Raw genomic sequence first — 14,968 nt, forward strand, 5'->3', positions numbered from 1 at the left:
CTCTGGCAGGGACTCTGGCTACTCCAGCTGCACCAGCACCAGCTCCTCCAAGACCGTGGTTGTGAAGAAAATTGAGACTAGAGATGGCAAACTGGTGTCTGAGTCATCTGCCCAAGTAAAAGGCTAGGCTACTGGGGTCCTTCCTGGCTTCCGACCTTGTGGGAAAGGAGCTGAGCAAGGAAGGGTTGGGCGCAGGAGGTGCCCCAGTCCTAGGCCCACCCTTGAGGGAGGTGTCTACTGCCTGGGGGACCGCCTCTTACCCATGCTCCCAACTAAAAGCCAAGTCAAGTGGTTTTTTCCAAAATAAAGTCTCAGCTGGGTATGCCAACCCTAAAAAAAAAAAAAAAAAAAAAATTGAGATGAAATTCACATAACATAAAATTAAATATTTTGAAGTGAGCAATTCAGTGGCATTTAATACATTCACAGTATTGTGCAGCCACTACCTCTATCTAGCTCTAAAACATTTTCATCACGCCTAAATAAAACCCTGAAATCAAGTTACTCCCCACTCCCCCAGCCCTTGGCAATCATCGGTCTGGCTTCTGTCTCTCTGGATTTACTCATTCTGAACATTTCAGATCAATGCAGTCACACACTATGTGACCTATTGTGTCCGGTTTCCTTCACTGAGAATAACATATAAAAATCACATTTATTGGGGTGACATTGGTTAATACGCATAACATTGTTGAGGTTCATCAGAGTTGTAGCATGTATCAGAGCGTCCTTCCTTTTTTAGGACTAAATAATAGTTCATCGTGTGGTTGGATCACCGTTTGCTCATCCATTCACCTTTTAAAACATACACACATCTGCTCTGTTTGAGCCAGGAGCGGGGGCACGTCCAGTTTTCCCCTGCGAGGAACCCCCACACTCTCCTGAGCTGAGTAAAATACCTGGTCTCTGGGAAGCCTTTTGATGAAATGCTAATTTGTTTCCCTGGAGGGATCATGCCTTGTGCTAAGGGGCTTCTATAGAAGCTTTCATTTGAATCAAAGGCTCTGCCACTACCAAAAAAAAAAAAAAAGGAAAAAAAAACTGGCTGCATTCATGCAAGACTGGCTGACTGGTAATAACGAGGAATCCTGGGAGGCGGGGGCGGCCACCTTTGGCTCCCGCCCATCAGAGGCCGCAGGGCCTCCTCCGGCTGTGGGCAGCTCTGCCTATCAGCAATGCCGACAAGCCTGCTGCTACTTTTATGACTTCTCTTGTTGAAACTCAGGCCACGCCTCGGTAAGTACACTCTGCATACTCCACACCATAAACAGGTGCCAGACTGCTGGCGTCATCGCAGCTCCACCAGTTGTCTTTGTCTTACCACGTTATTTACTTATAGATGTGGAATTTTCCCAGGTGCAATCGCAAGCCCTGTGAGAATTTTACTCCTTTCTAGAAAGAAAGGTTTGTCCCTCTGCTCCGCTGTGCCCTGCTCCCCTGCAGGACAGTCCTGCTCCCACAGGTGCAGCCTATAAGCTCACAGGGCCAGTCTTAGTTTTGGTGAGCCTTTTCTGAAAGGAGCCCGCTAAAGGAACAACGGAGAAAGTCCTCTTTGTGAACGTGCAGTGGGCTGGGAAATGCTGATGGCACGCACAGTGGTGTAATCACGGCGGCTGTGCATGGCCACTGCCCAGGTATGAAGGCCAGCTGGTTTATGTCAGTCTCGGGGGTGGAGACTTTGCCCAGCTGGCAGAGGTGGGTCAGTGCCTCAGCTTAGACCTCACCTGCTTCTGAATGGAGGAAGAGAAGGTCCAATTGCTGAAAAGCAGACTTTCCGTGGGCCGCAGCCTCCAAACTCACAGACCTTCCTGAAGGTAAGTAGCTGGCAGAGCTGCCCTCACCTCGCCTCTTGGTGTCAGAACAGCTGGAGGGATGGCAGTTTTGGAGGTCACCAGGAGCACCCCAGACACAGCCTGGCCTTCCCTCTGCGGCTCTGAAGCTTACACTGAACCAGAAGTGGTTTGATCATTCTCTTTAGTCTATTGACCAATTTAAAAAGCTAGTTCAGATGTTCTGATTTTCAATTAAATTATTGAAGTTTAATTTGGTGAATGAGCTTCAAAACTTAATAATACATTGAACCATCTGAAATTCCAGCTGTGTGTGGTTTAGCCCGGTTGGTACCAGGAAGGTATGGTAATTCGTACGGCATGATGACTGTAACATTCAACATTGTTTTCTCACGGGCATCATTTTCCAGATGAGCACAATGAAGATTTTTACATTCTATCAGTGGGCATGTAATTGTTTTAGTCCATCTGATAAACAGCAAATGGCAAGTAAGGATTCAGAAATTGTATCCTTTTGATTAAAGGGTTAGCAGTGAGAGAATTGATCACTACAGTGATGTCCCTTGCAATTTTCTCAGTTTGGGAGCATTTTAAGGGGGCTCACTCAAAATACTTATATTTTATTTTCCAGTGACATGGTATCTATTCAGTTCATGTTGGTTGAACGGATAAGCAAATCAATGGACAAATTTTAGTTTTTGTAAGTCAAGCACTGAAGTTTTCTGAGGAAATGCTATGATGACAGCCATACTGCCAAGGAAGAAATCTTGAATTAGAAGGCAGGAGAGTTTGATTTCAACTCTGGCCTCCCCAAACTGGGTCCTGGGCCAACCCCTTGCCTTCTCCAGCCTGCTTCTCCACCGGATTAGACTGGTAATCTCTTAGGTCTAAAAGTCTATGATTTTTAAAGTTTTCTGTGACTTAGTTTCTCCACCTAGAAAATGTACAGGCAGTAGTCCCTGCCTCCCTCATGTTATGGGCTTGCGTGGAAGTCAGTTGGATGATGTCCGCAGATGTCCTGTTTCTCCATGAGCTGAGTAGGAAGCCTCCTAATTATGTTGATTAGTAAACATTGTCACTAAATGAGCCCGATGAAATGGTGCTAGTTGTCCCCAGCAGCACGCTGCTTTACATGACAACTTATTCCTTGTCTGGCCCCAACTACCCATTTTCCTCAGCAAGAAAACCACCCTGCCTTCATAAAAATATGTGCAGAAGTGAAACTGATTTGATGAAACAAGTGTTTAGAGTGAAAAACTATAAAAACCATATGTTGTTTAAGAGAAGTGGATTTCACGCCTCCTAATGTCGGACCCCGCTCTGCTGTCACCGGCAGTGGGAAACCAGCCACACTCGGGGTTTCCGGACGGCACACAATTAGAAACAGAAAGCTCCCCGACAGCGCCACTCCTCACGCTCTCTGGCAAATGGGCCCCCTTGTCACTTCGTTTGTGTAGATATGTATGTATGTAAATGTGTACATTGGCATTAACTCAGAGACTCGGTAACAAACTCGTTTTTCAGAAGTGTCTGCCAACCCCGGGGTGGGGAATAGAAACACCAGCCCCTAACTGGGAAAGAAGTCTGGGTGGCACATCGCAAAAGAAAACTCTTCAGAAACAATTTTCCATGATGTGACTGCAGAGATAAACATTTCCCATCGTCTAGCTTTTGAGTTTGGGGGAGACGAGCAGACAGGCAAAGCCTCAGATCTTCTTCAATTTCACAGATGTGAATGCCCTCTGTTTCTTCCAGTTGCCTCTGATAAAGCCCCGAGGGACGCTGGACACCCTGAGTCGCCATGGGCAACGAGAACAGCACCTCAGACAACCAGGTGGGTGCCAGGGAGCTGCTCCCTCAGCCTACACAGCAATCTCGACAGGCCTTGGCTAGACTTTTCCTGTCAGCAACTGCTTCCTTTCCCTTTCCATCATGAAGGAGGAAGCTAAAACACACATTGTGCATGCAGGCATGTAGGTATCCATTTGAGGCCTTTTTCTTTTCAGAATGTGCTTATTAAGGCTAGCCTTAATTTTATAAACTATAAAAACATTTTTATTTTTATTCTGTGCTTTTAAAATTGATACAAGGAGAGTCTGGCACATTTTCCTGGATTGTGCCTCCCTCCACCCTGCCCTCTCCCTCCCAGTCCCCCCCCCCTACTTCCCCATCAGCTTATTATACATGGATGCAGCAGAGGAGGTTAAAATAAAACCTTATCCACACTCCTCCCCCAAATTAAGTTATGGCCCTTAAAAAGCAATTTTGAAATCTATCAGCGTTGAACAGCTTCAATGTGAATTTTTGTTTCCATGTTAAGGTAAGGTTTTCACAACTGAGGAATGGACTCTAACTGCTTAATTGTGTATAAGGCTGGGATGTTAAAATATATTCAAATCTGATCATTATCCATTTTAAGTTTGAGATTTTAAGTCCATGTCCTGGGGAACAAAACCAGGGAGACACTTTTCCATTTATGTCGCACACAGTGGAAATTGTGGATTAATGGTCTTGAGTTCTTTGAATGAGAAAACGGGATGTAAAAGCCAGAATAATGCAGTTCATTTTCCCTCTGGCTTTGTCTTCCCTCCAATCTTCTTTTCTCAAGCAGGAAAACAAGAGTCATTAAAAGAAAAGATGGCAAACCCCAGTCTTTAGGGGCAGGCCAGAAGCAGTTATTTTTTCAAATGACACAATTAGGGGGAAGTGCAACAACGCCAAACAGCAGGGGTCCTGTCCTATTGTTTGAAAGAGGCAGCCAGGGGGAATGCGGGCCCTCTGTCCCAAGATCTTCCTAGTTCTTCAAGGGAAGTCAGACACCCATATTTTTTCTATGAAATCTTTAAGTTTTTATAACTAAACTTTTTATTTCTAGGTAATGGTAGATGTGCGTGCTGTTATAAGAAATCATATCTACTTTATTTATTTATTTTTCTCCCTTTACCTGGTTTCCCCCAAGGGTAACATCTTGCAAAACTGTAGCATCCCAACCTAGATACTGACATTGATAAGGTCAAGATACAAGACATTCCATCACGGGAAGGAGTCCCCTTGCTGCCCTTAGAGCCACACCCACTTTCCTCCCATCCCGCATTCCTAACCCCCAGCAACTTCCAATTTGTTCTCTATCTCTATCATTTTAACATTCTGCGAATGTTATGGAAATAGAATCACATGGTATGTGACCTTTGCGAATTGGCGCTTTTCACTCAGTTGTCATTTCTTCAGGATCCATCCAGGCTATTGCGTGTGTCAATAGTTGGTTCCTTTTTATTGCCGAGCAGCCGTCCATGGGATGGGTGTACTGTACTTCGTTGAACCATTCACTGGTCGAAGGATAGCTGGGTGGTTTCCAGTTTGGGGCTATTACAAATAAAGCTGCGATGAACATTTGTGTAAAGGGCTTTTTGTGAACATATGTTTTCATTTCTCTGAGATAAATGCCCAAGAGTGCAATTGCTGGGTCATATGGTAGTTGCATGTGGAGTTTTACAAGGAACTGCCAAACTGTTTTCTAGAATCACTGTACTATTTTGCATTCCCACCATCAATGTGTGAGTGATCCGGTTTCTCTCTGGCCACTGTTTGGTGCTGTCACTATTTGGTAGTGCCATTCTGATATGTGTTGTGATAGCTCATTGTGGTTTGAATTTGCATTTCCCTGGTAAGCGATGATGTTAACATCTTTAATGTGCTTATTGCCATCTGTATATTCTCTTTGGTGAAATATCTGTTCATGTTTTTGCCCATTTACTAACTGGATTTTTTTTTTTTTTTTACTGTTGAGTTTTGAGATTTCTTTATATAGTTTAGATACTAATCCTTTGTCAGACTGTGGTTTGCAAATATTTTCTCCCACTCTTGCTTGTCTTTTCATCCTCTTATCAGGGTCTTCTACACCACAAAAATTTTTATGAGGTACAGTTTATCAGTTTTTCCTTGTAGGGATAGTGCTTTTGCTATTCTAAAATTGCTTTAGCTATTCTAGGACCTATAGCTGTCCATATAAGTTTTACAAGAAGCTTCTCTATGTCTACAAAATTCCTTGCAGGGATTTCGATAGGAATTACATTAAACCGATAGATCAATTTGGGGAGAATTGACATCTTGATTATGTTGAGTCTTCCAGTCCATAAACACATAGTGTGCCTCTCCATTATTTAGGTATCCTTTGATTACTTCCATCATCATTTCATAATTTCCAGCATATAGATCCTGCATTTGTTTTAAGTTTATGCACCTCAGTTTTTCTTTTCTCTGCAGTGATTGTAAATGGTATGATGTTTTTAATTTTGGTTTCCACATGTTCATTGTTAGTGTTTTGATTTTTGTATGTCGATGTTGTATCCTATGACCTTGCTGAACTCACTTGTTAGTTCCAAACATTTTTTTTTTTTTCTTACAGAGTCCTTGGGATTTTCTATGTAGACAATCATGGTATTTGCAAATAGGGAGAGCTGTAGTTCTTCTTTTCGATTCTGTATGCCTTTTGTTTCTTTTTCTTGCCTAATTACAGTGGCTAGCAATTCCAATACTATGTCAATTAAAGATAGTCAGAGTGGACATCCTTGCCTTGTTCTCAGTCTTGGAGAGAAAGCATTCAGTCTGTCACTATGAGTCCCAGACTCATAGGATACACTCATAAGGTGTTAACACTAGGTTTTTTGTTTGTTTGTTTGTTTTTAATTCTCTTTATCAAGTTAAGGAAGTTCCCCCCTATTCCTGGTTTGCTGAGGAGTTTTATCATGAATGGATACTGGATTTTTTCAAATGCTTTTTATATATCAATTGATGTAATCATGTGATCTTTCTTCTTCAGACTATTGATATGTTAGATTACACTGATTAATTTCTGAATGTTGAACCAGCCTTGCATACCTGGAGTAAATCCCACTTGGTTGTGGTGCATAGCTATTGTTAAACGTTTTTAGACTTGATTTGCTAACATTTTGTTGAGCATTTTTGTGCTTAAATTCATGAGAAGCATTGCTCTGTAGTTTTCTTTTTTTGTCTGGTTTTGGCAACAGGGGGATCCTAGTCTCTTAAAATGAGTTGGGAAATGCTCTCCCCTCTTCCAATTTCCAGAAGAGATTGTGTTAAGAAATTTTACAATTTTTAAAATGTTGGCAACTAATTTAAATTATTTTTAAATACTCTGTGGGCAAAAAGAATGTTCCTCTTGGCTGGGGCGGCTCATGTCCTGCTCTTTGTAATCTCTACTTAAAGGAATGTTGTATCTTGTGTTTTAGAGTGGAGAAGGGCATAGTCAGGGGTCAAGTGCCTTCCATGTACAGATATAGTACAGTGCACTGGCCTTTATTCCTGCTCATTAACAAACCAAGGAGCTCAAGTTCAGCACCTTCCCTAAGGTCTTACAGACCTGTTTGGGCCCCAAACCCTCTGCAGGCCCCATTGGCTACAAACAGAATAGAGCACCGATTCTCACTGGAGGTGATTTTGCCCTTGGGAACATTTGGCGATGTCTGAAGACATTTTTGGTGTCATAGCTCCAGAGTGGAGATGTTATTGGTACCTTGTTGGTAGACATCAGGGATGCTGCTGGATATTCTCACTGCACAGGTCAGCCCCGCAACAAAGAATTATCCATCCCAAAGTGTCAAAGGTGCTGAGGTTGAAAAACTCCAGAATGAAGGAACATTTACCTTACCTGCTTTAGGAGAACTCTTAGGGGCTGGGTTGATCTTCTCTAACCTAAGATGAATTTCTACCTGAGCACAGACAAAGTATAAAGTAGCTTACATTTTCCTCGCCATTATCTTTACTAAACGACAATGTCCAGAACTGAAGGCTGGTTTATTTAGGATAGACTCATAGAAATGGAACTGCTGCATCAAAGGAAGGGCAAGCATTTCTGAAAGGCTCTGCCTTATCTATCTCTATCTCTATATACAAAATGCTTTTCAAAAGAATGCTGCTGATTTGTACATATTTCATCAGGGTACGAAAGCCCACCTCACTGCATCCTTGCAAGCAGTGAATATTTTAGTGTTTGAGATCTTTGCTGATTAGAAAGGTAGAAATACTTGTAGGTTTAAAAACTTCTCACCTATCCCTCCACTTCTCACCTCCTGCCATCTCCCAACTCCATTCTGCATCCTCTGTCCCTGCCCTTCTAGAACAGACAGGAGATGTTTCCCTGGCACTGCAAGTTTTCACATCCCCAACTTCAGCCAGACATGACTCAATGGGCATTATGGGGTTGCCTTTAGGGTTCCAGGATCAGAACTAGGATTGCCTTCCATGGGGAAACTTGGACTCAGGGCTCCCCCACGGGGCTAGGGCTCCAGAACCATCTTTCTCCTGCCTCCTGCATGTCTACCTGGATGGTCCACAGTCACCTCAAGTTCCTCCTGTGTGCCCTCTCCTGGGTACCATGATCTACCCTATCACCCAAGACAGAAACCTAGGGGTCACCTCTGACTCCACCCACTCCCATTCCCTGCATTTGACAAACACTATATGATTGAATAATCCACAGATTCATTAATGGCCTGGCCATTTAGCCTTCTGAGTTTCTGTTTAATTAGGACTTTTTTTTTTTTGGTTGAGAGAGGCGGAAGCCCATCTCCAATGACCATAAGCAGAAGAGGCTTGCTTGGCTGATAGAACTGGGAAGTCCACAGAGAAGGTCAAGCCGTGATCATCCCTGAATCCAGAGGTTCAAAAGATGACGCTGGAGGTCACTCCTCTTTAGAGCTTGCTGTGCTCTCCTTCATAATGCCTTAGTGCTCAGTGCTCAGGGAGGTGTCCTGACCCCCCAGGCAGCGCCAGGTTTCCATGCTTCTTCCAGCTGATGGTCCAGCCCCCGCTAAGGAATCTGACTGGTCGTGACTGTGTCTTGTACCTTTTCTGGGATCAATCACTGTGTCCTGGAATATTGAACACAGAGATTAGCCAGTCTGAGTCACATACCCACCCCTGGAGGGGAAAGGGAGGCCCAGGTTGATAACAGCCCATCAGTATTGCTTGACCCACTATCTCAGAAGACAAAACTAGAGCACATATTCATTATGTTGCTTTTTTCTAACACTTTCTCTGTTCTCCACCCCCACTGTCACAACCCTATCACCTCATACCTGGATCATTGCAAATCCCTCCAAACTCTTAGTCTGCCTCCATACCCCCCTGTAATTCAGTCCATGGCCCCAGCCCCCTTCTCTGAGGCTCTATCTCTGGGAAGATGCATTTGGAGGTCCCTGCATGCTGCTTACAAATGAACTAACTCTTGGAAGAAAATATGAGGTCTGAAGGGTCTTCCTGTTCACAGACTAAGGACCAGGCACTGAGAACCAGTCATGCCACCAGGGCAAAGGATGGGGGACAGGCCTGCCCTTCCCGACTCTTCCTTTTTTTGGCTGGTCCCACTGTTATCTAATTTCCCCTGGTAGCCTGGGCAGGGTGGGAGCATACCCAGCAGGTTGGGCCTGGGAATAGCAACTGCCAAGACTGTGTCGCTCTAATCCTGTGGGGGATCCTGTTCTCTGTGGCCTGTCCTAATGGCAAGACCACTTTGCTTTCAGCAAGAGGACCCTGGCTTGCACAACGTCATCCTGTGGCCTCCAAACCCTGGGCCTCCGCAGGTACTGGGAAGTGTGTGCGCATGGTCTGCTGTTTGGCCTCCTTCCTAACACCTGGGTGGTTGCAGACTTCTGGCATGGCATGTTCATTTGTATTTTTAGGTTTTCTCCTCCTCTCATCGCCTCCTCCCATCTGCCTTAAATAAGTTGTAAAACACAGTGAAATCTGCAATACCTATTTAGGTTTTTAAATATAACTTTTTGGTGTGCGTCCCCAAGAACCAGCTAGGTTGATATGCTGTGAGATGCTGAATGAGGCCTATGTCCTCAACGTAACGGAGATGCAGGGAGCCAACACTAACCCTTCCAAACACTTCTACTTTGGTTTCCTTTGTCCTGGAGTGAGGCTGCGGATGGGGTGGTGGCCCATCTTTGCCGGTGGGCAAACTGATTTGCCGTAAAAAGATTGCATTCCAGATTGGTTGTCAGCATCCTTATGCAATAATGCAGCGGGGGTTTTAGCTGTGCTGGAAGTGTTTTCCATCGACCGGGGAGGACGGCAAACTGGGAGCTTTGCATCCATTTCATCCTAGAGAGGACGTTGAGGTCGGTGTGTGCTTGTGGGCTGGTCAGGATGAGGCAGTCAAACGCAGCCTGCCCTGACATCCTGTCACACCCAGCCAGGCACAGTGTTAGTTACCTAGGTGACTGTCCCTCACTTTAAGAAAAGAGCCTCTTGGGCCGGCCGAGTGGCTCTGCTGGTTAAGAGCTCGCTCAAGAGTGCGAGCTCTGAGCAACAGCGGTTTAAGTACCGGCCCGAGATGAGCAGCCGCTGAGCTGCCAGCAGGTGGCAGGATGGCTCAGCTAAAAAAAAAGAAGAAAAGAGCCGCTTGACCCCTGAGGGGGGCTGCCAAGTAGGTTTGCTAGGGGCTTGGGTCTCTGCATATCCATCCCATCAAATAGTAATGTCTGAGGTTGTGAAATAGCCATTTGTGTAGAGCCTCGTGGAGCCCTTTTGCATGTGTATTTTCATCTGATCCTTGTCGTTCTCCTGGGAGGTGGACAGGCCCAGGCTCATCGCTCTTGTTTTCTACACAAGAAACATGCTCAGAAGGTTAATCTCTGGATCACTTGGGTAAGTGGAAAAGTGAGCATGAGAACCCTGGTCTCCAGAGGGTCCCAGAGAATGGCCGGGCCAATGATGCTCAAACTGGGCTCTTTTGTCTAGCTGGGCACTTTCCACAGCACTTTGCAGTGGAGCTCAAGGTCTCAGGGACAAACTTGCACATCCTGAGGTGGATGTGGCTTTTCGTTCAGTTAGTGAGCCCGTGATGGGTGGCAGGTACTGGTTTTGGTGCTGTGGGCCCAAAGCAGACAAAACAAACCAAGTCCCTGCCTTGTGAAATGTATACCCGGTGGGGAGTCAGAAAATAAGCAAGTGAACAAACAGACAAATCGACAAGGAAATGCAATGTTTTTATTTAAAACTGTTTCAAAAGCTTATTGTGTACCAGGCACAATTCTAGCATGTGAGACCCAGCAGTGACTAATTCACTCATAATCTGCTCTAGTGCAGCTCACCTCCCACAGGGAGAAGCAGACAATGAGCTACAGGCAAACAAATACATGAAAACATTTCCAATGTAATTGGGGTCGGGGACTATTTTTTTCTCATTTTTCTTTTTTGTGGTAACATACTCATAACATAAAATTGACTTATCTTAACCATTTAAAAAAAAGTTTTTATTGAGGAATTGGGGAAGGGGAACAGTGTTAGGGAATTGGGAAAGGGGAACAGCTAAATTGTCCTTCAATCTTAGTTGTGGAGGGCGCAGCTGGCTCAGCTCCAAGTTCAGCTGCCATCCTGCCACCCATTGGCAGCTCAGGGCAGCTCAGCTCAAGGTGCTGTGTTCAATCTTAGTTGTGGGTGGGTGTAGCCCACAATCCCATGTGGGAGTTGAACTGGCAACCTTGTTGTTAGGAGCATGTGCTCTCACCAGCTGAGCCATCCTGCCACCTGTTGGCAGCTCAGCAGCAGCTCAGCTTGGGCGCAGATCACTGGCCCATGTGGCAATAGAACCTGCAACCCTGTTGCTCAGAGCTCGCACTCTTAACCAACTGAGCTACTCGGCTGGTCCCTTATCTTAACCATTTTTAAGCACACAGTTTAGTAGTGTTAAGTACATTCACGTAGTTGTGCAACCATCACCACCATCCATCTCCAGAATTTTTTATCATCCCAAACTGAAACCCAGTGCCCATTAAACAATAATTCCCCATTCTTTCCCCTTCCCACCCCTAGCAACTACCATTTTACTTTCTGTCTCTATGAATTTGACTACTGTGGGGACCTTGTAAAAGTGGGATCATACAGTATTGGTCCTTTTGTGACTGGCGTATTTCACTGAGCATGATGTCCTCAAGGTTGGAGCATGTGACAGAGTCTTCCTCTTGAACACTGACTGGTATTCCGTTGTATGTATAGCCCACATCTTATTTATTTGTTTATTCGTTGATGGATGCTTGGGTTGCCTCCACCTTTTGGATATTGTAAATAATGCTGCTATGAACATGGGTGTGCAAATATCTGTGTGAGTCCCTGCTTTTAATTCTTTTCAATAAAATTTGAATTGCTGGATCATGTATTAATTCTATGTTTAATTTTTTGAGGAATTGCTGTACTATTTTCCACAATGGTTGTACCAATTTACATTCTTAGCAGTAATGTACAAGGGTTCTAATTTCTCCATATCCTTGCCAACTCATTATTATTATTATTATTATTATTATTATTAATTATTTAAAAAATATGGCCATCCTATTGGATGCAAGTGATATCTCACTGCGGTTTTGATTTGATTTTCCCTAATGATTGAGTATCTTTTCATGTACTTATTGGCCATCTGTATAACTGAAGAAACGTTTATTCAAATCCTTTGCCCATTTTTTAATAATTGAGTTGTTTGTTTTTTGTTATTGTTGAGTTGTAGGAGTTCTTTATATACTCTGAATATCAATCCCTTATCAGATACACGATTTTCAAATACTTTCATTATGGGTTGCCTTTTCATTATAATGTCCTTTGATGCACAAAAGTTTTTAATTTTGAAGAAATCCAGCTTACCTATTTTTTTCTATTTATGCTTTTAGTGTCATATCTAAGAAATCATTCCAAGTGCAATATTATAAAACTTTTCCATCGGGGGCTATTTTTTTTAATTGAGATGAAATTCACATAAAAGTAACCATTTTAAAGTGTACAAATCAGTGGCATTTAGTACATTCACAGTATTGTGTACCTACCACCTCTCTCTAGTTCTAAAATATTTTCATCCCCCCCAAAGGGAAACCTCCTACCCATTAAACAGACAGCCTCTGTTTCCCTCAATCCCCAGGAAATCACTAATCAGCTTTCTGTCTCTATGGATTTACTAATTTTAGATATTTCACATAAATTATATAATCTGGAACCTTTTGTGCCTGTCTGCTTTCACTTAATGTAATGTTGTAGCATGTATGAGCCTTACTTCTTCTTTTGTGGCTGAAGAGTATTTCGTTGCATAGGTATGCCACAGATTATTTATCCATTCATTTGTTAATAGACTTTTGGGTTGCTTCCACCTTTTGGATATTGTGAATAACGTAACGCTGCTATGAACATTAGTGTACAAGTACCCGTTCACATCTCTACTTTCAATTCTGTGGGGCATATACCTAGAAGTAGAATTGCTAGATCACATGATATTCTAAGTTATATATGCAATCGTTAAAAAAACTTCTTAAAAGCAATTCCACTGTCTAGATGTTTCTGTCGTTTGAGTCCCAGAAAAAAAAATTTTTTTTTCAACTATAGAAACTGTGGTCAGTGTTATGAAGCAAGAAGTCAGGTGCAAAGACGCCTGACCTGGCCCTGGGTGCCAGGGAGGCTGTCACGGGGAGCTGCTGTTTGAGCAGTACGTAAATGAGATCAGGAGGACCAGGAGCAGGTCACTGTGCGTGCCTCCCCCAGCCTAGGCCTCATAGGGGCAGGTCCCCCTGGTCCTGGCTCAGGGTCCAGGAGGCAGCCTGGGGCTGAGAGGTGCATTCCTGAAGGTGACCTCAGCCCTGTGGCCTCAGGTTGTGGAATTTGCTGATATCCAAGGAACAGAGGGCCAGGAGGACAGGAGAGCGTGCGCCATGTGAGCCATCACTGGGGTCTAGATAGCTCAGAAATGTGAGTGAGCACGTTTCTGCGGGCTGAAGCTAGCTCGGGCTCAGGCACTGTGTGTTTGATCATTATTTAGCTTGATCCAGAAACGGTCCATAAGTATGTGCATGTGTTGTTTAAATGCTTGGGGCCACAAGTTTAACTTAGGGTTAGTTTCTGAGGAACCCAAGGACCCACCATTACGACAGCCTTCAACTAGCTCTGCAAAATACAGCATCTTCTAATATTCTACTGGCAATAGGTGGGCGCCTGGAATAAATTAGCTGCATTTAATGAGAAAGAAATTGAGGGAAGACACCATGGAATGGCAGGAACTCAATGTTCATGACAGCGGGGAGTGGGGAGCTCCTTCATTGTCGTGTCTGATGTCCCCGCCCAGAGGGTTGGTGCTTAATATTCATTGAACGATTATTAAAGTTTGTGAACTTCATGGCGCCAGGTTTTGGCCAGGCATCTCTTCTGAAGAATCTGAACTGCTTTAGCTCTAAGCTGGGATAGCCACTGGGGTTCTGAATTAATGAATTTTGAATCCGTTTCTTCTTTGTAATAGTAATATCGAGTATATGTGAGTATCTACTTAGTCTTCTGCTAAGTGCTTCTCGTGTATTATTTTACTTAACCTTCAAAGCCCTGTAATTAGGATCCTCATTTTTCAGGTACAGTGCTGGTGGGTGAGTGGGTGGGGGAGTGGCAGGGGATAGAGCCCAAAGTCTTGTAGCTGAATACGCGGTAAAGCTCGGCTTTTAACCACTACACGTGGCCTCCTGTACCCTAATTCTTGAGTCGAGACTCTTGCTGCTCTAGCACGAAAACAAGTGGATGTCAGAATTCTAGAGGGGCAAAAATGTAAGATTTATGTCTGCATTTCAAGTATAATTGAGTAAAAATCACAGGATATTATAGACCATCTTGACAAACTCAGATCTTTGAATAAAAACACCTTCTCCTCCATTTGTACAGTTTGTTTTTTTTTCTCCACTGTGTTCCTGTCACCCACCGAGGCAGGCAGGCCAGGGATTGTGGTCCCCATTTTATAGGTGGAGAAACAGGCTCCAAGAGGTAAAAAGATTTGGGTTTTCTGAACTGGTCCAGCCCTCTGTAATATACTGCTTCTAAAAAACATTAAACACGTATGTTAATATTGAGCAGTGTTTTTGAAGCCTTGAAGGTTTTCATTTCCCTGCAAACTAAAGACGTCCAACCATATCCACTCTGGCCTCTGTGAAGGTCCTGTGTCATTTTTCGGCAACTGCTACCACTTGTGACCCAGATGCTTGTGAGGAAGGGAAGATAGGTATTATTTATTGAATGGGCATCTCTCGTTCACTCACTAAACTGAATGTTACATGAGGGTAAGAACTGTGTCTTGTATTTTTTTCTAACTACATTTTTTTTTTAATTGGGGAATTGGGGGGGATGGGAACAGTGCTGGG

The 14,968-nt window shown here is 43.8% G+C and overlaps 1 long non-coding RNA gene across 2 annotated transcripts in view; it reads left to right on the plus strand.

The window, feature by feature from the left end:
- LOC109382994 (uncharacterized) overlaps positions 1-14,968 on the plus strand; it is a 43,453-nt gene that overhangs the window by 23,742 nt on the left and 4,743 nt on the right. Inside the window, exons 1-2 of one of the 2 annotated variants that reach the window (XR_002124028.1) lie at positions 1,368-1,814; positions 3,546-3,624. This is a non-coding gene — a long non-coding RNA (uncharacterized LOC109382994). Of the gene's footprint in view, positions 1-1,367; positions 1,815-3,545; positions 3,625-14,968 lie in introns of those variants that run through there. The other variant, XR_002124029.1, reaches the window with a different exon arrangement.

Source organism: Hipposideros armiger, unplaced genomic scaffold, assembly GCF_001890085.2.
Source record: "Hipposideros armiger isolate ML-2016 unplaced genomic scaffold, ASM189008v1 scaffold_74, whole genome shotgun sequence".
NCBI classification, from domain to species: Eukaryota; Metazoa; Chordata; class Mammalia; order Chiroptera; family Hipposideridae; genus Hipposideros; species Hipposideros armiger.